The sequence below is a fragment of the Gossypium hirsutum genome, chromosome A08 (assembly GCF_007990345.1).
Source record: "Gossypium hirsutum isolate 1008001.06 chromosome A08, Gossypium_hirsutum_v2.1, whole genome shotgun sequence".
Classification (NCBI taxonomy): domain Eukaryota; kingdom Viridiplantae; phylum Streptophyta; class Magnoliopsida; order Malvales; family Malvaceae; genus Gossypium; species Gossypium hirsutum.
Genome location: NC_053431.1, coordinates 84026002 through 84051446, shown reverse-complemented (window position 1 = coordinate 84051446; position 25445 = coordinate 84026002).

Here is a 25445-nt window from a genome sequence, read left to right as displayed (position 1 = left end):
CACCCATTATAGGCTCATATAGATCAAGTTTTGTTCAAAGGAATACATTTCCCTATGGCTATACGGAGATGAAAATCTCACGAAGATATAGGTACGGATGTATTTCGGAAGCGATCCACTATCCTATATGGAGGTGAAAACCTCATAAAGGACTAGTTTCTCACTCCCACTTAAAGGGTAAGACCGAGCGGTCATGCAATGCAATATGCAAAAATATTTAAAGACTTGAACCAACAAGGCAAATATTTTGAACAAGATCACGAAGATAACAGATGAAATGCAATGAAAGGATCGTATTTTAAATCAAATTTTCAATTTTTTTAAAAAAGACATAAATTAATCAACTCATGGCTTGACTCTCTTTTTTAAGTCCCCAGTGGAATCGCCAAGCTGTCGAAACCATTTTTTGAAAAGGGTCAACTTTGGTTTTGAAAACAAAAAATGGGAGTCGCCACCAATTCTTTTTGTTTAGGTGTGATCGGATCACCTCACAATTTGATTGTTTTAATAAAATGTTTTAATTTACTAAAACAACGATTTTGGTCTACGAAATTCGAGAAAACAGGATCGAGAGTCGGTTACGTGCAAGGAAGGATTAGCACCCTTGTCACGCCCAAAATTGGTACCTAATTGATTATTTAATGTCTTAATGTCGAAAGTTGAAATTTTGGAAAAATTTTAAAAAAAATTCGATCCTTTGTTAAAATATGATTTAATTGAAAACTTTTCAAGAAAAAGGCACATTTCACATTAATCGAGGAAAAGAATTACATCCCGTAAGTTAGGACACAAGGTCTTAAATCCTCGAAATGGGAATAAACCTCGAAAATTTTATTTATTTTGAAAGAAATTTAACCATCTCGATTTTAGAAAGAAATCATATTCCGTAAGTTAGAACGCGATCTTTCCCTAATTCCCAAGAATATTAAAAATTTTAAAACGTTCATTTGGTTCAAATTTATCAGGAAAATCAAAACCCTGTAAGTTAGGAAACGACTTTTCGAATCTCGAAATACGAAAAATTACTTATTAAAAAAAAATTTCAATGAATCGGGTAAAATGTAATGCGATTTTGTGGTAAAATGTGAAGATAAATTGCGGTGCCAATATGTGTAATAAAATAATAATAACGAAGATGATAATATAAATACAATAATAATAACAAATAACATAAGCTTGCAGGTATATAAAGACATAAATGAATCAATGAATAAATAAATAGAATAATAAATAAATAATAAATGAAATAACAAAAAAAAATTCTAGTGAAAATTTAATTTAAATTGAGACTAAGCAAATGAACATATGAAATAAGAAACATTGAATGAAATGGTTTTTAAAAGTAATAATAATAATAATAATAATAATAATAATAATAATAATAATAATGATGATAATAATAATAATAATAATATGAAAATTTGAAAGTATATATATGAAAAATGAAATAACAATAATAGGAAAAAATAAAAGAAAATAAAGCAAGCCTATTTAAAAAAGGTAACAATAATAAATAAATAAACAAATGAGAACTGATAAAAATTTAATAAAAAATGAAATTTAGCAAATAAATAAATAAAGCGATATTAAACAAAATAGTTTAAAGAAACAATAATTATATTAATAATAATATAATAATAGTAATTAATTAATTTTAATAATAAAATAGTAAAAATAACTAAAAAGGACTAAATTGAACTTTAAATAGAAGTTCGGGGCAAATCTAAAATAAATAAAAGGAAAAAAGGACCACATTGAATGCACGAATAACAATGAAGGACCAAAAGGGCAATAATCCCCACCCTCAAAAACAGCGTCGTTTAAATATGGACCAAAATGCAATCGAAACAAATCATAGGGTCAAATCAGAAATAAATAAAATTTTAATTGCAAAGCTATAAAAAAACGAAAGGCCTAAATGCGCAATTAGCCCTTACAAATAAAAGCACGCAGATCCTAAGCTGGAGTGGGTCGGGTCGGACTGGTCAATGGAAAAACGAAATTATTTTAGGCTTTTAAGGCCAATCCCAAAATGACATCGTTTTGGGGTCCTATAAAAGTCAAGATTTTTTTTTAAATTTCATTCTTTCCCAAATCACAAAACAAAAAGAACCTAAAACCTCTATCAAATTCTCTGAAGCCCCTCTCCTCTCCGGCCATGGCTCCAGTCAAGTGCCACCGTGCTGGCCATCGGTGCCCGGCGACGGGAAGGCCAAAAGTCGCCTTTTTCCGATGAAGTAAAAAAATGTAACTTTTTCTTTTTTAATCTTCTCTTTTAATCTATATACATGAATAGTTTCGGGAGAAAAAGAAAATAAAGAGATAGATAAGTGTGTAAATAGTTTCGGCAAAGGAAAATAAAAAGGAAAAAAGAAAAAAGAGACCTTAGCACGATACGATTTCTTTTTGAATTTCTTTGCTCTTTTTTTGCAAATTGCTTTCTTTCTTTTTTTTTGATTTTGTTCTCTGTGTTCCATTTGTACCTGAATACCATCAAACAAAAATGGCTTTATAACCGAATAAGAGAGAAAAAATAAAAAATACAATATTTCGATCCTTTGCGCTTGCTATTTTGTTGCTGTTTTGGCCTGATTTGCAAGTACAAGGGTGACGTGGAGGGGCAACGTGGAGTGTACGGAGGTCGTGCATGGTGGGGTAGCTGGAGGCCATTGCATGCCTAGGGAACCTAGGGTTTCTGAAAGTGTCTAGGTTTTAAGCCCTTTTGGGCTTAGGGTTTAGCTGTTGGGCTATTGTAATTTAGGTTGCTTCTTTTTATTTGTATTTGGGTTTGTAATTTGGACTGTAAACAAAAACTATTTATTTAGGTTTAATTTTTGCATCTATATGGGCAGGGGCAAATTGGATCTATTACAAATCTGATGAAGAGGATGATCCTAATGAGGCAGACTTGTGGAAAAAAAGAAGTATTTTTTTTGAGTTGCCTTATTGGGAGTATCACATTTTGCGGCACAATCTTGATGTCATGCATATTGAAAAGAATTTTTGCGAGAACATCATTGGGACAATTGTGAATGTTGATAGAAAATCAAAAGACAATATTCAGAGTCGACTTGAACTAGTTAACATAGGAATTCAGCATGATCTTCATCCCCAATTACTTTCAAATGTAAAATCTTGGTTGTCACATTCTATTTTTGCAATGTCAAAGAAAGAAAAAGAAGTGTTCTACATAGTGTTAAAGGATATAAAGGTCTTAAATGTGTATGCATCAAATATATCTTGATGTATGAGTCTTAAAGATCGAATACTATATTCCCTAAAATCACATGATTATCATATCTTGATGCAAGATTTACTACCAGTTGCTTTACGGTGTTGTGTGTCAAAAAAGGACTAAGTCGCATAAACTACAAAAGTCCTAATTTGATAGCTAAAAGTGTCAAATAGCTAGAGAATAAATTTTGGGGGTCTTTCAGGGTAATTAGACCCTTTTAAAAGAGCTTGGCAGGCCATGAGACAATGAAGGGTGAATGGTCAAAATGTTAGGTAAGTGATGTCATGTTATGTGATAAAATAATACCTAAGCCTAGCTCCATCTTTTTCTTTCCTTCTCTCTTCATTCCCACCAATTTTTCAGCCATTTTTATGGGTTTGAAAGCTTAAAAATTTCAACAAACTTTAAGCCTTAACAAGTAAGTGATTTTCCACCCCTTTGTTGAACATTTTTGTACTTTTGAAACCCTTGAAGCATGAGCTTTCAAATGAGGGTACTATTTTGCAAAATGATTAAGGGTGTAGGGATTTTCCATGAAAGGGTTTGTAATGTTTGTTGAGTTGTTATGGAAGAAAATAAGTCTTGGGGGTCTTATAACCAACTTTTGTGAAAAGTGTTAGAATGAAAACACCTAAAGGGACCATTTTGCACAAGTTGTAAAATAGATGTTAAATATGTGAAATAGTGAGAATTTGGAGTTGCTATAAGAGTGAAAAGGGTTCAGATAGGCTTAAAATGTGAAGAAATTCAATAAAAATTAATTTTCGGGCCTAGGGGTGAAATGGTTAATTTGTCAAAGTCTAGGGGCAAAATGGTCATTTTACCAAAGATATGGATTCTCGATTGCTTAATTTTATTTAGTGACTATATAAGTGCATTTTGCTATTATAGATCAAGAAGAACCGAATTTGAACCTAGACCGGGAGAAAGCTAAGCAAATTGACTAAATCGACTAGTCGCCACATTTTGTAATCCGAGGTAAGTTGTATGTAAATAATACAACTACATTGTTAATGTATGTGTTGAATTGTACTTTAATTTAATATAGCATGAATTTCTTGATTGTGGAGTTTAGAAAGCATGACGAAAATAGAGATAGCAGAGTTCCCGTTTGAACCTAGGAAATAAATCGGATATTCATGCCATGACATAGGGGTTATTGTGAGCTAGTGTAAGACATGTATGGGACATGCATCGGCCACATTATGAGAGCCAGTGTAAGACCATATTTGGGACATGACATCGGCATCAATATGAGTGCCAGTGTAAGACATGCCTGGGACATGCATCGGCCTCGAGACGTAAGCCAGTGTAAGACATGTCTGGGACATGCATTGACTACGAGATGATAGTTAGTGTAAGACCATGTCTGGGAATGGCATTGGCACCTTACCCGACGTTTAAGGCTATGGAATATTCGATAGCATTCCGAATGGTTCAACAATGAAAGTTTTGATTTCTAGTTAATTAGGAAAGTATAACTGTGTTGTAAGTGATACAGGTACCTATTTGGTATGTATAAAATGTGAGCCACATTATATGCTATATGATGTGTATTGAATATTGATGAGTAAGTTTTGCTTATGCCCATGTTTGTATTATGATACTTGTAGATGAATGGTAAAGTATTGTTGTATAATTATTTATATGCAGCTTACTAAGCTTTATGCTAACTCCCTCTCCTTTTCCATATTCCTATAGTGCCGCCTATCTAGCTCAAGGATCAACTGAAGTTAGAGATATCGATCAGACTATCAATCGAAGAATTTGGTATAGTTTCATTTATATTTTTGAACATGGCATGTATAGGGCTTAGACTTTACTATTTTTATGTCATTGAAAACTGGCCAAATGTGTTGGCTTGGGTTGGAGACCCTTCATTTTGTATTAGGCCTTGAATGGTGGAAACTATTCATGTTGATCTATATGTAAAGATGTATTTTTGTAGATGAATAAAATGCATTATTGGAATGTTGCCTATTATGGCTGATTGGTTTAAATAAGTTATCCTTGTTTTGGTTTGGTTGTCTTTGTGTAGGTTGTGTAAGTAAGGGTGGAAAATAGGCTTGGTAAATAGCCTTATATTGTCCACACAGGTAGACACACGGGCGTGTGTCTAAGCCGTGCGTGACACACGGTCTGCCCTATGGGCGTGTGGTCCAGTTGTGTGTCCCCTGCACGTAAAAATTCCAATTCAGTACGCATGATAGTAAACACACGAGCAGAGACACGATCGTGTGTCTCAGTCGTGTGATGGACACGGCCTAGCACATGGGCGTGTGCCTTGGCCGTGTGGCATTTTGGGGATGCTAACGTTAGAAACAGAATGCCTGTAACAGCCCAATTTTAGGTCTAGTCAGAACAATGGTTTCGGAACCACTATTCTGAGGCCGGAGAGAATTATTTTGATGTTATTTTATGAGTTATAGCATGATTATTTAAGTACATGAAAATTTTGGTGAATTAATTTTAGCGTTTGAGGGCTTAATTTTGAAAAAGGACTGAATCACGTAAAAAGTAAAAGTTGTATCTTAGTACATAAATGTGTCTAATAGCTAGATAGCTAAAATTAAAGGCCTTTAAAGGGCAATTATACCTTTTTTAATAGAGGTGGCCAGCCAAGGGAGACAAGATTGGTCAAAAAGCCATGTTTTATGGGATTTAAAGTGACTTTTTGGTAATAAAATAGAATAAAGAAAAAAGTTGTCATTTTCTTTCATTTTTCTTCTTCTCTTTCACCGAAAATGGCAGCAACATGGGGGGTTTGAGTGTAAAACCCCAAATTTTGGGCCTAGATGAAATGGGCTTTGGGTCTCATAAAATTTTTAACTGAGCAAGAAAATGACAAATGGCATATTGGCTTTAAGAGTTTAAGGAATTCGAAGTGTCGAGGTATGTTGGAGAAGCTCTGGGTTCGAGTTTTGTGGTGGAGGAATTTTAATTTAATTATTAAAGGAATCAAGGTTGGGAGTAGTTGGGCTTTTAAATAAAGATAAGGGAAAATGGCATCAAAAAGCCTTGTAGAGGAGTGGCTAAGTGACGTCACTTAGGGTGTAGAGAGGCGGCGTTAGTAGATAGTAAGGAGAATCGAGGTTCGAATCCTAGCTTAGTATTTTTTTTAGGAGTTTAATTTTGGCCTTCTAGAAAGTTGGAAGTGGTGTGAAGATAGACTCTAAGGGGAGTGTTCAGAAAAGAAAATTTAGGAAATAGATTGGGGAGTTATCAGGGAGAAAAACGAGGAGATGAGAAGGGGAAAGTGATGGAGCCGAATAGGGAATTGAAGGTTAGACAATTCGGCTATAAGGGCTATAAATAGGTGCTGAATGGGGGGTGGCCAGGCTAGTGCCGAATTCCCTTCACCTTGTTGCCAGAAACCCTTTTTCCTAAAAGCCGGAAACCCTTTGTTTTACTTTCTTTCTTTGTGCCGATGTTCCCTCTTTTCCTCTATACAATTTTCTTTGTTCCACTTTTGGGTTAGCCGATTCCTTCTTCTACTCTTCTTCTTTAATTTGTGCCAAATAAACCTTATTCACCATACTAGTTTGAAAGCCGAAAAGCCAAATCTCCCTTGGGCCGATTACTCTTTTGGTGTAAGTACCTTATCTCTTTTTCGGCTAGTATTGTTAATACCGATTACTTCCCTCCCTCACTCTTTCTAATCAACTTTGGTAGGGAATTAGTATAAGATTTCGGGTTTTAGCTCTGTGCCAAATTCCTCCTTAGGTGTTTTGCGGTTTGGTAAGTATTCCTCTCTTATTGACTAAGGTTGGACGAATGATCTTAAGTGAGATAAAAGGGTGAATTATGTTGTATGCTAGTCCCCTAGTATTTGGTTTTAATGAGTAAGATTAATGCAGATCTAAGGAGTACGTGATCAAGGAAAAACTATTAGGGATTGGTGTTCAATGTAAGGTTAAGGTGAGGTTTTGATTTTTTTTGGGTAAAATATGTGTTAAGCATACGATTAATGGAAAGGTGATATCATTTGTAGGTTGGTGACTAAAGGAATCCCAGCACGCTTGCTTACCAGGTGTGTACTTACACTGCACGCACAAGTAGATTGGCAAAAGTTGAAATGCCGAAAAGCCGAAAGTTTGGCTACGGTAGTCTTGCATGTGCACGAAAACTCGTAAGGGGGAGACCGATAGGTTACCTGAGGCCCATAGGCGATTCCATGGACTTGGGTTGTGAATAGGCCAAATGGGCCAGAAGGGGCTAAATGGGTCTGAGGGGCTGTTTGGCCCATATTAGGCAAAATTTGATCAGTGATGCTATGTGATAGAAAATGTGTATGTGAGCATGAATATCATGTGATTTGGGCTAGATGGGCCACTTAAATGAGATTGGGCCTAATGGGCCATATGAATGTGAATTGGGCCTTATGGGCTAATGAACGTGAATTGGGCCAGATGGGCCATATAAATGAGATTGGGCCTAGTGGGCCATACGCATGTATGTAGGGGTTTTGGGCTTAGTATTTGTTGACTACATAAAACTTAATTAAATTGTTGAGACCGTGGACAAGTTATAGGGGTAAGGTGTGGCAACGGGTATATGCATGTCTAGGATTGGATATAGGGAGAGCTTGGCACTTAAGCGGACTTAATGACCCACCTTATCTTCTCTGGAATCCTCCCTGGTGCAGAGATTCATTCATCTTAGCTCATGGGATCTGTTAACGGGCCAAGGTAAGTGAAAACTGTTATAAAGGAAAAATTACCGAAATGCCCTTAAGGGAAAAAATGACCAAAATACCCCTATGTGTTGAATGTAAGTTTAATGGATTGACATGCATATCTGCTGCATACAAATGATATTTTGCTTAGGTTTCATATGGGTTGGGAATTATGGAACGGAGGAAGTACATGAGGATCGCATGGTTGCCTGACAATCGTGGACCCACCGACTGCTTTTAAGCCCAATATGTAAATAAAGGTAGTTCCGCAACGAGGCTACCCCAAATGTGTATCAGTTGGGTGGGTCAATATTTATATCCCCACATGATGTGTATCAAGGGACGGAGCTGGTGTATAGCGGATAGACTATTGGGATGGGATTGCACTGCATTGTATTACATATATGATGTGTGGTGGTTGATGTGTGCTTAATGTTTGTTCGAGGGATGTATAAACTGAGTTTGCGAAAACTCACCCCCTCTTTTATTTTTCTCAGGTGATGCTTAATAGGAGGTTCGATGTCTGGAGGGACTCTGGGTGGCCAGCTAGCGAGACAGCTTGGACTTGTTAGTTCAAAAAAAAAGAGCATTTAGTTTCTAATTTATTAAATGATTTTAGACTGGATTGTAATAAGGCCTCCCCTTTTTGTTATTATTTGGATTATTATTTTTATGCAATGTAATTATGAGAGGTTGAACATGGTCTCTTGAATTATAGCATGTTTACTACATTTCCACAACTAAATTCTTAAATGATAAGTTTTCTTAAATCAAATATTTTAAACAAAGCTTTCGCAACTGAAAAGAGTGTTTTCATAAGTTAACTAAGGTTTCATATCTTAAAGAAGGGTTTTCAATGAAAATAAGGTTTTCACTAAAACACTTCAACGTGATGCACCAGATTCGGCCATAGCATTCGGGTCGGGTTTGGGGTGTTAAATTGAGAGCTGGCAAATTTCAGCAACATATTTCCCTAGTAAGTAAGTATTTTTAATGCTTTTTCTTGATAATTTTTACATTTTTGGAACCCCTAAAGCATGAGCTTCCAAAAGAGGGGACTATCTTGCAAAATAATTAAGAGTGTAAGGTTTTTCCATGAAAGCATATGTATTGTTTGCTGAGATTTTATGGAAGAATATGAGTCTTGGTAGTTTTATAAATAACTTTCATGAAAGAAATTTGCATGAAAGCACCCAAATGGACTATTTTGTAAAGTTTGTAAAATAAGTGATAAATGTGTGAAATAGTTGAAGTTATGAGTTGCTATAGTTATGAAAATGGTTCATGTACGCTTAAGGAGTAATGAAATTGAATAAAAATCATTTTACGAGCCTAGGGGTAATTTGGTAATTATGGCAAAGTATAAGGGAAAAATCGAAAACTTTGCCAAAATGTGTCATTAGACTAATTTGATTAGTATATTATTTTAATAAGTTAAATGTGATGTTATAGATGAAAAACAAGATTCAGGCCTAGAACGAGGAAAAATGAGAAATTAATGTTTAGGCCTCTTCTACCAATTTAGTGTCGAAGTAGGTTCGTATGATAATAATAATAATGAAAAGTTATGTTTGAATTACATTCCTTATTAATATTGCATATATTATATGATTTAATATATTGGAAGATTGATGAAATATGATGTTTCTTTGAAATGAGTAAGTTGGTATGAAAGTAATTTATCAACTTCATTATCATGTGCTTAATACTTGATATTGTACGAAATATGGATATATGCCTTTATTGGAATTGACTTTTGATGACTCAATGAAAATGTGATGATATGTGTGCTAGTATAAGGCCATGTCCGGGACATGGCATCGGCACTGACATGAGACCTTGTATAAGACCATATCCGGGATATGGCAACGATATGTGGATCCATGTAAGACCATGTATGGGACATGGATTTGGTATTCTATTTGGTGTAAGATAATTTCGAACATCCTTTAGCAACTCGAGTGTTCAACGGGTAATGTGATGGATGATGTGATGAAAGATCTAAGGAGAGCATGTTAAAGAAGGTATGATTATATACTTTATTACGAGTTGGTATATGTATGTACACTAAACTTATGAGTAATGCCTTGATATGTGATAATCTATGATGTATATAGTATTTGGTGAATACTATGAAAATGACATGATTTGGAATAAGTCTATGATGGGTCCATGCTTATGATGCATCGCAATCCGTTCTTACCATGATAAATGAAATGATATTGTATGAATTTTGTGAACAATAATTGTGAATGAGTAAATTAGCCCAGACAATTTTAGGCTATTGCAGTGGTGTAACTTTGAAAATACACTAAAAATAGTGGAAAATGAGTTAGAGGCTTAACGAAATATGAAATTAAATCTTATTGAAGCTAGTTTCACATAGAGGAAATGGTTTAAGAAAAAGAGTTTTATATTATGAAATATTTAAATTGTTGTGAGACAGAGTCAGAATGACTTTGAAATACCCTGTTTCGATTTTCGAAAATCATTATAAATTGTACAAAAATATTTATGAGTTATAATTTATATTTTTAGAATCCTTAATGAGTCTATTTTCAAAATAAATAAACGGGAACATTATTCGAGTCTTGTGCTATGAGAAAATTAAACTTTAGTGCAGAAGGGTCGGACTATCAGGTAGTGAATCAGGGGTAAAATTGAGGAATAAAATGTTCTATTTGGCTAAACCAAAAATCTGGAAATTGTATGGTAGAAAGGTACATGAGTCTAGTTTCAAGGAAAATTAACGGAACTTAATTTTGAGTTTCGTAGCTCCAGATATAAATATTTTATTGACTGTTGTACAAGAAGACAGCTTATCGTGAACTTGGGAATATGTTGGGAACATTGATATAAATATGTTAATGAGTTGCTTATTATTTTCATATGAACTTACTAAGCGTAAAGCTTACCCTCCATTCCTTTTCCATGTTCTCTAGTGTTGTCAGGTTAGATCCGGTTGTAGTTCGTCGGAGATATTATCACACTGTCAAGCTGTCGCCATTGGTGTAAGTGATTTCAAGTACTTTGAGTCCATAGCATGTATAGGAGTTTAAATATTTGAGTGTGTGATATTTGTTTTAGCCAAACATATCGGCTTACACTAGCTATTGAGGTTGTAAACCTATTTATATATGTATGCATGTGCTATGGTCTTATGTGATGTATTTAAAATGATTATGGCATGAATGTGGTAAAGATGTGAGTAAAATCTATGATATCTATTGCATGAGAAATTGACATGATCATAACATGTTTATGGATGTTTAAGTGCCTATTTATGCTTTGTTGTATGCTATTGTATAAGTGTGTGTGGGTATGTTATGAGGGTGACAAAATGGCTTGGAAAATAACCTTGCATTTGTCCACACGGGTAGGCACACGGGCGTGTGCCATGGCCGTGTGACATTTTGGGGATCCTGACGTCAGAAACAGAATACCCAGGTTTTTGCAGACGAGCTAAGACACGGGCGTGTCGTGGCCGTGTGAGGGACACGGGCATGTGTCTGACCGTGTGAAAACCCCTATAGGTGTGAATTAGAAATTAATTCTGCACGGGCGTGTGCCCTATACCCACACGGGCATGTGGAGCCTTAAAGCATGAAAATTTCCAAGTTTTTCTTGAATTCTCGGTTTAGTCCTGAACTGGCCCGAATGTATGGTTTGGGCCTCATAAGCCCGTTTAAGGGACAAAATGTATGTGCAATGAAAACTTTTAAATTCGAACGAAATTTCATGGCCAATTTTAGTATGGAAGTATTGGCTTAAGTGCAGTAGTACCTCAAACCCTGTCTCGATGTCGGATACGGGCGAGGGGTGTTACAATGTCCATGTTTTTACACACAGGCGAGGACACAGGGATGTCATGGCCGTATGAAGTACACGAGCCAGGGACACGGGCGTGTGCCAGACTGTGTAAAAACCTCTGTAGGTGTACAATTAGAATTGATTCCACATGGGTGGAGGACATGGGCGTGTCCCCGTATTGCTTAAGCCGTGTGAGCCACATGGGCCATCAATAAGCCCATGTTGAAATGGCCACATGGGCGTGTTGTCGTTCCCCACAGGCGTGTGCCTTGTTTCAGAATCAAATTTTCTCTAGATGGTTTAAGGGTCTGGGTTGATACCGAATAGTTCCCAATGGTCGATTAGGGGCTCGTAGGCCCATCACAAGAGGTTTAAAGTAGAAATTGAAAAAGTTTTAATTGGACCGAGTCTGGGTGACCTGTGAATGCTTGTGTGTATGAGATCGAGTTAGGCAATGCCTCATATTCTGCTCCGGTGTGGGTTACGGATATGGGGTGTTACATTTATTATTCCAACGGTGCTTACAATTTTATGACTTTTGCAATCATGTAACCATTTCATGTATTTCTAACATTTATATAAATTACATAAACATCTACTACATTCAAATCAAACACAACATTCAATTAAAACATATTAACATTCAATTAAAACATATTAACATACGAAATTAAGTTACACGAACTTACCTTGATAACAGCTCGTATAAGAAAATCTACTAATCCAAAACTCTCTTTTCCTCGATCTAGCTTTGAATTTGAGTTATTTGGCTCTATATAAATGAATTTAATCATCAATTTATCACATTTCATGTGACAGTCCTAATTTGACCCTAGTCAGAAAGTGCTTCCGAGACCACAAAACCGAGTCACGAAAATAATTAGATGTTATATTCTGTGCTTATTATATGTGAAAGTGCATGTGTGAAAAATTTCATGCTTTGATTTTGTCATTTGTTTGTGAAATTATTAAATAGGACTTATGTGAAAATTTTTGAAAATGTGATAGGTTAATTTGAAGTGGCCAAATAATTTATGGTGTAAAATAGGTGGATTTTCATGTCAAAATTTCCACTTTAATTTGTAGTGGCCGGCCATAATGATGATGAGAAGCAATATATGCATTATTTATTAATATTATAATAGTTAATGGCTTAAATTATGAAATACAAATTAATTAAAATAAGAAAAGATGATAAAAAGAAAAACAAAATGTTTTGGTTCATCTTCTTCCTTAGCTTAGCCAAATCTTAAAGAATAAAAGGGGAGATAGCCATTCGGTCACCTTTGAGTTGGAATTAAGGTAAGTAATTCATGTTAGTTTTTGAGATTTTAGCATAATTTAAGCTAGTTACTAAGTCCCTTACTTAGCCCATGTCAAAATTTTGAATTGTGTGGTGATATGAGTAATCGGCTATGGAAGAATTTGAAGGGAATGGTTGTTGTCTTCATGTTTTAGTGAGTAATTATGGGTGAGTGAATTTTGAGCTAGCTAAATGTTCATATAGGTGCATTAGATAAGAAGGTGAAATTGGCTTGTGTGTATGTGTAGATGCCGAATGTGAATTTAGATAACATTGAGAAATGTTGCGTTTTAAAATGATGAAATGGAGATTTAAGCTTGATAGAATTTTGTTAAGAATGAATGAAAGAATATGTGTATTCGGCTATGGATGTTTGGATAATAAATTAGTGTGGATGCCATGATGAGTTATGCTCAAATTATAAGTTGAATTTAAAGCTTGTTAAATTGCTCTTAATATTTCCGGATAAGTTACTTAGTTAAGCTTGTTAATTTTGCTCTTAATATTTCCGGATAAGTTACTTAGTTAAGCTTATTAAATTTGCCCTTATTATTTCAGGATAAGTTACTTAGTTAAAGAAAATTTTAAAGTACTTAGTTAATTGATACTAGGTTAATGGTGTGTGTATAAATTAATATAAAATTTGTATATGTACTAAAGGTTGTAGATGAATTCGGCCTTGGGAGAAATTTTGGTATAAAATGCTTGAATGTTAACAGGTTATTGCTTTAATGACCGAATGTGTCAATGGCTAATGCATGGACTAGTTGACCAATATATGTTAAAGGCGAAACGCAAATAATTACCTATTTGATGAGCTATATATATATTCGGCTATATGGTAAAGATATACATATGAAAGTATGATAAGCCTTATGAGTTTTGTGTTTGTGTATGTGAACTAAGTATACAATGAATATTCGGCTATAAGCTAGCTTGATGGGACCTTAATCAATTAAATTTTGTTTGAATTACCTCAAGAGCATAGAGAACCAAGGTTGGATAGGGGAAAAGAGAAAGTAGTTGAATAGCCGAACCGAGACTATTCAAAAATATATTTGAGGTAAGTTTTAAGTTGTTAAATATATATAATATTCGGTAATGACATGACAGATTATGAGAATTAAGTATTACTTGTCATATATGTATATGGCCGAATGGCAATTGTAATGGAAGTAAAATGCGATATGCTTTCATGATCAAATGATAGTGTTAGATGAATATGAGTAAGATGTTATGTGTAAACTATGAAATGTTGAATGTGAGTGATGAAATGAGATAAAAGTGAATAAAATGTAGGATGATATATTAAAAGAATGCTTGTACCCAATTTGGTGTGATTGTGTTATATGAAACTTGTTGATTTGAATATCGCACAGTACTATTCGGGCCTTTGAGCCTAGCAGGCTATAATGCCGGTGAGATACTATTCGGGCCTTTGAGCCTAGCAGGCTATACTACTGGTGAGATACTATTCGGACTTTCGAGCCTAGGAGGCTATAATGCCGGTGAAATGATATCGGGCTTCGAGCCTAGCAGGCGAAATACTGGTGAATGAATTCAGGTTTTTAAACCTAGCAGGCTGAATGCCGGTGATTTTATAAAAGTCTAAAACTAAGATACCTCGTGTTAGAATGATAAATGAATACATTCAATACGTTAAGTTGGCCAGGTACATATTACGTATTTATATGTGAGTATGAATTGAATTGAATCATAAGTGTATAATGTGATACATATGTTAATAAATGTTATATCTATATCTATGATCATGATACATTCAGTCAAGGTGTGAAAGTATGCGAAAATATTCGATTTATTTATGCCATATGAATTCAGATTAAGTGAAATTAGAATGCTAATTGTGCATTATGTGCTTGTGTATATTCGGCGAAATGGTAATATATCTATAAAATGACTTCTTAGGAAATTAAATAATTGATGTATAATTGAGTTTATTTGTTGCATTGCTTAAAACTTACTAAGCTTATGAAAGCTTACTCCGTTTGTTACGTTTCTCTGTTTTATAGATTGTTGACTCCAGTCACCTGCTCGGAAAGGGATGTCAGCAACTCGTCACACTATCTATCATTTTTCTATTACTATGTTTTGAAGCTAGTATGGCATGTATAGAATAAACTTAAGTGAATGGTATTTTTGAGATGTTGTTGTATATGGGCCATGCGAATATGACATATTTTGAATGTTTGTATAAAGTTTTTGAATGCATATAAAAGTTAATGTTCTTATATCAATGTGATTGTACAAATGTGATAATTTGGGTTAGTAACACTTCATAACCCATTCCGGCGACGGATACCGGTTATAGGGGTGTTACATTTTATTGGTATCAGGGCTACGGTTTAGTCAATTCTAGGACTAATGTAGTATGTTTGAGTCTAGCTATACATGCCATAAAGTGTTAATATGATAGTGTGAAGATTTCTGACAGTTGAAAAGTGTTTTTCGTATAGTAATAAATTTCGATCCCGATCGAGCAGTAGCTGATGATGTAGAGAGCATAGCGCCTGCTCCCGCGCTAGGGACAGCGCCGTTGGACTCTCAACTGAATGCTAGTAATCAAAATGATGAGGCTAAACAAGCCTTCTATGCTATGATGAACGATTGGTTTACTCAGTATATTCAGACTAATCCGGCTATTTCATATCCTCCACCCCCGACTAATACAACCCCTGCACTTGTGGTGCCTCCTGTAGTTGACCCGTTAAGGTTGAACAAGCCCCCGGTTGATAGAATTCAAAAGCATGGGGCTACTTAATTCAAGGCTACTGATAGTGATGATGCTGTGCAGGCTGAGTTTTGGCTTGATAATACCATTCGTGTGTTTGAAGAATTATCGTGCACACCCGATGAGTGCTTAAAATGTGCTATATCTCTGTTACGTGATTCTGTCTACTATTGGTGGAATACTTTGGTTTCAGTGGTGCCAAAAGAACGGGTTACTTGGGAATTCTTTCAACCAAGTTCCGTAAGAAATATATCAGTCAAAGATTCATCGATCAGAAACGGAAGGAATTTCTCGAGCTCAAATAGTGTTCTATGACAGTTACCGATTACGAGCGAAAGTTTGTCAGACTTAGTAGATATGCTCGGGAATGTGTTTCGTCTGAGGCTATAATGTGTAAACGCTTCGAGGACGGGTTGAATGAAGACATCAAACTGTTGGTGGGTATTTTGGAAATCAAAGAGTTTGTAGTGCTTGTCGAGCGAGCTTGTAAAGCTGAAGAGCTCGGTAAAGAGAAAAGAAAAGCTGATGATGGAGCTAGAGAGTTCCGTAAAAGATCTTCGGGAAAATCCTTTCATCAGTCATTGAAGAAATTTAGAGATGACTCAAGCTGATCTAAGAATGCTTCTGGTTTTTCCAGACGGGATCGTGATCGACCCCCTGTGAGTACGCGAGCCACCTCTGTTGCCAGTGTCGGCAATGATTGTCAGGACAGATCTGAGTGCAAGCATTGTGGTAAATGGCATTCAGGAAGCTGTAGATTTCATGACCGCTCTTATTTCAAGTGTAGATCAGTTGATCACTTTATCCGAGACTGTTCGAAATTAGCTAAACAAAATACTGATCCGAGTGGGAGACCTAGTAACACTACAACACTAGGTAGACCATCTAGACATACGGGTAATGCTAGTGGAAATCAGAGAGGGACCAAAGATACTACTGTACGTTCTGAGGCTCGTGCTCCTTCCAGAGCATATGCTATATGCGCGCGAGGATGCTTCTTCGCCAGATGTTATTACTGTTACTTTCACTCTTTTTGATACTAATGTTATTGCTTTGATTGATCCCGGTTCTACTCATTCATATGTGTGTGAAACTTTGGCATCCAGTAAGACTCTACCTATTGAGTCTACTGAGTTTGTGATTCGGGTGTCGAATCCTTTGGGCTGTTATGTGATATCCTCATGTTGGCTCAGAAATATGTGAAAAAGGGGTGTGAAGCATATTTTGCGTACGTACTGGTTAGTAATGAATTAGAAAAGAAACTTGAGACTGTGCCTATGGTTTGTGAATATCCGGATGTTTTACCCGAGGAATTACCTGGATTACCACCTGTTCGAGAGATAGAGTTTGGTAATGAACTTGTACCAGGGACTACACCTATTTCGATAGCTCCGTATCGTGTGGCACCAACCGAATTAAAAGAATTGAAATCTTAGTTGCAAGAGTTGACAGATAGAGGTTTTGCTCTACCGAGTTTTTCTCCCTAGGGTGCACCAGTGCTATTTGTGAAAAAGAAAGATAGAACCATAAGAATGTGCATTAATTATCGTCAGCTTAATAGGGTAACAATAAAGAATAAATATCCGTTGCCGTGAATCGATGATTTGTTTGATCAACTGAAAGGAGCCTCAGTATTTTCGAAGATAGATTTGAGACCGGGTTATTATCAGTTGCGAGTTAGAGACTCTGACGTGCCTAAAACTGCTTTCAGAACGAGATACGGACATTATGAATTCCTAGTGATGCTGTTTGGGCTCACTAATGCCTCTGCTGTTTTCATGGGTTTAATGAATCAGATTTTTAGACAGTATTTGGATCGGTTTGTAGTCGTGTTTATAGATGACATTTTGATCTATTCACGTGATGAAACTGAACATGCCGAGCACTTGAAGTTAGTATTGCAGATTTTGCGAGACAAGCAATTATATGCGAAGTTCAGTAAATATGAATTCTGGTTGAGAGAAGACAGCTTTTTGGGGCATATTGTATCCGCATCGGGCATCCGGGTTGATCCGAGTAAAATTTCAGCTATACTCGATTGAAAGCCTCCGAGAAATGTTTCAGAAGTTCAAAGCTTTTTGGGACTTGTCGGGTACTACAGACGGTTTGTGAAAGGTTTCTCGATGATAGCAACACCGATGACAAAGCTGCTTCAGAAAGATATCAATTTTGAGTGGTCGAAAAAGTGCCAGAAAATTTTTGATCAATTGAAAACTCTTTTGACTAAAGCTCCAGTGTTAGTTCAGCCAGATTCCGGTAAAGAATTTGTGATCTACAGTGATGCGTCTCTAAATGGTTTGGGCTGTGTGTTGATTCAAGAGGGTAGAGTTGTACGTACGCTTCGAGACAATTGAAGCCACATGAGAAAAACTATCGGACTCATGATCTCGAATTAGCTGCTATTGTTTTCGCTTTGAAAATTTTGCGCTACTACTTGTTCGGGGAAAAATGCCATGTGTATTCCGATCACAAAAGTCTCAAGTGCTTGATGACTCAAAGAGATTTGAATTTGAGACAAAGACGTTGGCTAGAATTATTGAAATATTACGAGCTTGTTATTGATTACCATCTGGGAAAGGCTAACGTGGTTGCTAATGCTTTAAGCTGTAAATCACTATTTGTTTTACGAGCAATGAATGTGCATCTGTCTATGTCTGCTGATGATGTGTTAGTAGAGGAGTTAAAAGCAAAACCGTTATTGATGCAACAAATCCGTGAAGCTCAAAAAGTTGATGATGAATTAGTTGCAAAACGAGCACTATGTGTTTCGAAAGAGAATTTAGAGTTTTTGATTGATAGTAATGATTGTTTGAGGTTCAGAAATCGATTATGTGTTATGAGAAATTCAGAGCTTATTCCAATGATTTTGAGCGAGGCTGATAGCAGCCGAATGCCAGTTCACCCGGGTAGTATGAAAATGTACAACGATCTGAAACGTCAGTATTGGTGGCACGATATGAAACGAGACATTTCTGACTTTTTTTTGAAATGTTTGATATGTCAACAAGTGAAAGCAGAACATCAAGTGCCTTCGGGATTACTTCAGCCGATCATGATACCCGAGTGGAAGTGGGATCGAATCACGATGGATTTTGTATCTGGGTTGCCATTGTCTTCAAACAAGAAAGATGCGATCTGGGTTGTGGTTGATAGATTGACAAAGTCGGCTCATTTTATTCCGGTACGTACGGATTATTCACTTGTTAAGTTAGCCGAATTGTATGTTTCTCACGTAAGGTTACACGGGGTACCTACTTCTATTGTGTCGGATAGAGATCCGAGATTCACATCGCGGTTTTGGAAGAAATTGCAAGAAGCATTGGGTACTAAGTTGCATTTTAGCACCGGTTTTCATCCCCAGACCGATGGTCAATCCGAGCAAATTATTCAGATACTCGAGGATATGTTGAGATGTTGCATCCTTGAGTTTAGTGCCTCGTGGGAATGATACTTGCCTTTGGTTGAATTCGCATATAATAATAGTTTTCATTCGAGCATCAAGATGACACCTTACGAGGCTTTGTACGGTCGTAAATGTCGTACACCTTTGTTTTGGACCGAACTCAGTGAGAATAAGATTTATGGAGTTGATTTGATTAAAAAGGCCGAACAGAAAGTAAGAGTGATCCGTGAAAGTCTGAAAGCACCATTAGATCGTCAAAAATTGTATGCAGACTTGAGATGGAAAGATATAGAGTATCAAGTCGGAGACAAAGTGTTTTTTAAAGTTTCACTGTGGAAAAAGGTACTCAGATTTGGCCGTAAAGGCAAATTGAGCCCGAGATTTATCGGACCATACGAAATTTTAGAATGGATTGGGCTGGTTGCTTATAAACTACTTTTTCCACCTGAACTTGAAAAGATTCACGATGTTTTTCATGTTTTGATGCTCTGTCAGTATAGATCCGATCCTTGTCATGTGATTAGTCCATCGAAGATTGAAATTCAGTCTGATTTGAGTTATGAAGAGGAACCGGTTTGTATTTTGGCTCGGAAAGTAAAAGAACTACAAAATAAGAAAATCTCATTAGTGAAAGTACTGTGGCTCAAACACGGGGTTGAAGAAGCAACTTGGGAGCCAGAGGACTCAATGAAAGAACGTTATTCTAACCTTTTCACTAGTAAGATTTTTAGGGACAAAAATTTCCTAAGGGGGGAGAGTTGTGACAGCCCTAATTTGACCCTAGTCGGAAAGTGGTTCCGGGACCACAAACTGAGTCACGAAAATAATTAGATGTTATATTCTGTGCTTATTATATGTGAAAGTGCATGTGTGAAAAATTTCATGCTTTGATTTTGTCATTTGTTTGTGAAATTATTAAATAGGACTTATGTGAAAATTTTTGAAAATGTGATAGGTTAATTTGAAGTGGCCAAATAATTTATGGTGTAAAATAGGTGGATTTTCATGTCAAAATTTCCACTTTAATTTGTAGTGGCCGGCCATAATGATGATGAGAAGCAATATATGCATTATTTATTAATATTATAATAGTTAATGGCTTAAATTATGAAATACAAATTAATTAAAATAAGAAAAGATGATAAAAAGAAAAACAAAATGTTTTGGTTCATCTTCTTCCTTAGCTTAGCCAAATCTTAAAGAATAAAAGGGGAGATAGCCATTCGGTCACCTTTGAGTTGGAATTAAGGTAAGTAATTCATGTTAGTTTTTGAGATTTTAGCATAATTTAAGCTAGTTACTAAGTCCCTTACTTAGCCCATGTCAAAATTTTGAATTGTGTGGTGATATGAGTAATCGGCTATGGAATAATTTGAAGGGAATGGTTGTTGTCTTCATGTTTTAATGAGTAATTGTGGATGAGTGAATTTTGAGCTAGCTAAATGTTCATATAGGTGCATTAGATAAGAAGGTGAAATCGGCTTGTGTGTATGTGTAGTTGCCGAATGTGAATTTAGATAACATTGAGTAATGTTACGTTTTAAAATGATGAAATGGAGATTTAAGCTTGATAGAATTTTGTTAAGAATGAATGAAAGAATATGTGTATTGGGCTATGGATGTTTGGATAGTAAATTAGAGTGGATGCCATGATGAGTTATGCTCAAATTATAAGTTGAATTTAAAGCTTGTTAAATTGCTCTTAATATTTTCGGATAAGTTACTTAGTTAAGCTTGTTAAATTTGCCCTTAATATTTTCGGATTAGTTACTTAGTTAAGCTTGTTAAATTTTCCCTTATTATTTCCGGATAAGTTACTTAGTTAAAGAAAATTTTAAAGTACTTAGTTAATTGATACTAGGTTAATGGTGTGTGTATAAATTAATATAAACTTTGTATATGTACTAAAGGTTGTAGATGAATTCGGCGTTGGGAGAAATTTTGGTATAAAATGCTTGAATGTTAACAGGTTATTGCTTTAATGACCGAATGTGTCAATGGCTAATGCATGGACTAGTTTATCAATATATGTTAAAAGGGAAACATAAATAAATACCTGTTTGATGAGCTATATATATCTTCGGCTATAAGGTAAAGATATATATATGAAAATATGATAAGCCTTATGAGTTTTGTGTTTGTGTATGTGAACTAAGTATACAATGAATAGCCTAATGGGACCTTAATAAATTAAATTTTGTTTGAATTAGCTCAAGAGGATAGAGAACCAAGTTTGGACAGGGAAAAAGAGAAAGTAGTTGAATAGCCAAACCGAGACTGTTCGAAAATATATTCGAGGTAAGTTTTAAGTTGTTAAATATATATAATATTCGATAATGACATGACAGATTATGAGAATTAAGTATTACTTGTCATATATGTATATGGCTGAATGACAATTGTAATAGAAGTAAAATGTGATATGCTTTCATGATCAAATGATAGTGTTAGATGAATATGAGTAAGATGTTATGTGTAAACTATCAAATGTTGAATGTGAGTGATGAAATGAGATAAAAGTTAATAAAATGTAGGATGATATATTCGAATAATGCTTGTACTCAATTTGGTGTGATTGTGTTATATGAAACTTGTTGATTTGAATATCGCACAGTACTATTCAGGCCTTTGAGCATAGCAGGCTATAATGCCGGTGAGATACTATTCGAGCCTTTGAGCCTAGAAGGCTATAATGCCAGTGAGATACTATTCAAGCCTTTGAGCCTAGCAGGCTATAATGCTGGTGAGATACTATTCGGGCTTTCGAGCCTAGCAGGCTATAATGCCGGTGAAATGATATCGGGCTTCGAGCCTAGCAGGCGAAATACCGGTGAATGAATTCAGGTTTTTAAATCTAGCAGGCTGAATGCCGGTGATTTGATAAAAGTCTAAAACTAAGATACCTCATGTTAGAACGATAAATGAATACATTCAATACGGTAAGTTGGCCAGGTACGTATTATGTATTTATATGTGAGTATGATTTGAATTGAATCATAAGTGTATAATGTGATACATACGTAAATAAATGTTATATCTATATCTATGATCATGATACATTCGATCAAGGTGTGAAAGTATGCGAAAATATTCGATTTATTTATGCCATATGAATTCAGATTAAGTGAAATTAGAATGCTAATTGTGCATTATGTTCTTGTGTACATTCGGCCAAATGGTAATATATCTATAAAATGACCTCTTAAGAAATTGAATAATTGATGTATAATTGAGTTTATTTGTTGCATTGCTTAAACCTTACTAAGCTTATGAAAGCTTACTCCGTTTGTTACGTTTCTCTGTTTTATAGATTGTTAACTCCAGTCACTTGCTCGGAAAGGGATCATCAGCAACTCGTCACACTATCTATCATTTTGGTATTACTATGTTTTGAAGCTAGTATGGCATGTATAGAATAGACTTAAGTGAATGGTATTTTTGAGATGTTGTTGTATATGGGCCATGCGAATATGGCATCTTTTGAATGTTTGTATAAAGTTTTTGAATGCATATAAAAGTTAATGTTCTTATGTCAATGTGATTTTACAAATGTGATATTTTGGGTTGGTAACACTTCATAACCCATTCTGGCGACGGATACAGGTTATAAGGGTGTTACATTTCACATTCAATTGGACTCAATTTACACCCTAGGAAAAATTACCATTTTGCCCTTAAACTTTTCATAAATTCCAATTTCATCCCTAGGCTCGAAAAATGAAATTTATGCAATTTAGTTCTCATTCCAAGCCTAATCAAAATTTCAATATAAGATTTACAGCACATATATTCTATAAAATTCAAATTTTTTCTTCAATTTTTACAAATTTACAATTTAGTCCTTAAATCACATTTTCATTAAAATTCACTTTGTAAAAGTTGTTTATCTATCAACACCTATCATTTCCTACCATAAATTTCAAAATTTCAGCATATTCATCCATGAGAAAATTTCTATACTTTGATAACTTTTCAAATTAATCCCATAAATAGATAGATTAGATTATCTCGATCTCAGAAATATAAAAATTACTAAAAACGGGACAAGAATACTTACTCAATTAAGCTTGATAAGTTTCTTCTCTCTCCTAGGGTTTCCATGTATTTGGGGAAGAAGATGACATAAAATAAGATGATATTTTCTTTTTAATTATTTATCATCTTTTAATTATTTTACTTTCCAATTTAGTCCCTAACCTTTTCTAATTTTTCCATGGATAAATCACCAAAAATAGCTACTAACTTTTCTTTAATGGTCTAATTCCCGTATAAGGACCTCAAGTTTTGAATTCCATAGGTATTTGATCCTTCTAGCTACTAGAATCCAACTTTTGTATTTTATGCAATTTGGTCATTTCCATAATTAAGTACCTAATCGATAAAATTTTCTTATCAGAATTTTCATATGACATTCCTAACATAATTGAAACCATGCAAAAATATAAAAATACATTTTCTTTCCTACTTGGATTTGTGGTCCCGAAACCACTATTTCGACTTCACTGAAAATGGGTAATTACAACACTCTCCCCTTAAGAATTTTCGTCCTCAAAAATCTTACTAGTACAGAGATTTGGATATTGCTTTCTCATGGTATCCTTCGGTTCCCACCTAGCTTCTTCTGTACCATGTCATTGCCAAAGAACTTTTACTAAAGCCACCTTTTTATTTCTTAATTCCTTCATTTTATAGGCCAAGATTTTAATTGGTTCTTTACTGTAAGTCATATTAGGCTGAATCTCAACTTCTGTTGGAGAAATAACATGTGAAGGATTTGACCGATACCTTCGTAACATTGACACATGAAAAACATTATGAATCTGATCAAGTTCTAGTGGTAAGGCTAACCGATATGCAACAGATCCAATTCTTTTTGTGATTTCATATGGCCCAATGAACCGTGGACTCAATTTTCCTTTACGGCCAAACCGAAGAACTTTCTTCCAAGGTGATGCTTTCAAGAATACCTTATCACCAACTTGAAATTCTATTTCTTTTCGTTTAAGATCAGCATAGGACTTTTGGCGATCAGAGGCTACTTTCAAACTATCCTGAATTACTTTCACCTTTTCTTTTTCTCACTAAGTTCTGTCCAATACAATGGTGTTCTACATTTTTGACCATACAAAGCTTCGTATGGTGCCATTTTGATACTAGACTGATATCTATTATTGTAAGCAAATACAACTGAAAGTAGATATTTTTCCTAGTTACCTTCAAATTCCAAAATACAACACCGAAGCATATCTTCTAAAATCTGTATCACACATTCAGATTGACCATCTGTCTAGGGATGGAATGCAGTGCTAAAATGTAACTGTGTACCCAGAGCTTCTTGTAATTTGCTCCAGAATCGACATGTAAATCAAAGATCTCTATTAGAAATAATGGAGACAGGCACTCCATGTAATCTAACAATTTTAGAAACATATATTTCAGCCAGTCTATCTAAAGAATATTCCATACATACCGGAATAAAGTGTGCCTATTTTGTTAACCAATCAACGATTACCCAAATCGCATCTTTCTTCTTAGGAGACAGGGGTAATCCTGATACAAAGTCCATGGTAATTCTTTCCCATTTCAATTCCGGTATTGTAATTGGCTGTAACAATCCCGAAGCCAACTGATGCTCAGATTTTACTTGCTGACATACCAAACATTTTGATACAAACTTAGAAATATCTCATTTCATTCCCAGCCACCAGTACATATTTTTCAAATCATTATACATTTTATTACTACCAGGATGAATAGACATGTTACCATTATGAGCGTTATTCAAAATCTTCTATACTAGTTTTGAATTCTTTGGTACACATCTTCTACCTCTGAATAACAAAAAACCATCAGTCCTGATCTGAAATTCTGAACCAGGAATCGATTCACACTGAATCTGTTTTGCTTGGAACTTACTATCGTCGTTTTTAGCTTCAGAAACCTACTGCAAAAACATCGGTCTAGCTTTTTAACATACCCATGATTGAACCACCATCAGATAATATCAATCAAGTATTAATTTCTCGTAAAGGAAATAGGGATTTTCTACTCAGAGTATCTACAACCACATTGGCTTTTCCCGGATGATAGTCAATAACCAAATCATAAACTTTCAATAACTCAAGCTACCTGTGCTGTCTTAAATTCAAATCTTTTTGTGACATTAAATACTTCAAACTTTTATGAGCGGTGAATATATGACATTTTTCACCAATCAGATAATGTCGCCATATTTTCAATGCAAATACAATTACAGCTAACTCAAGATCA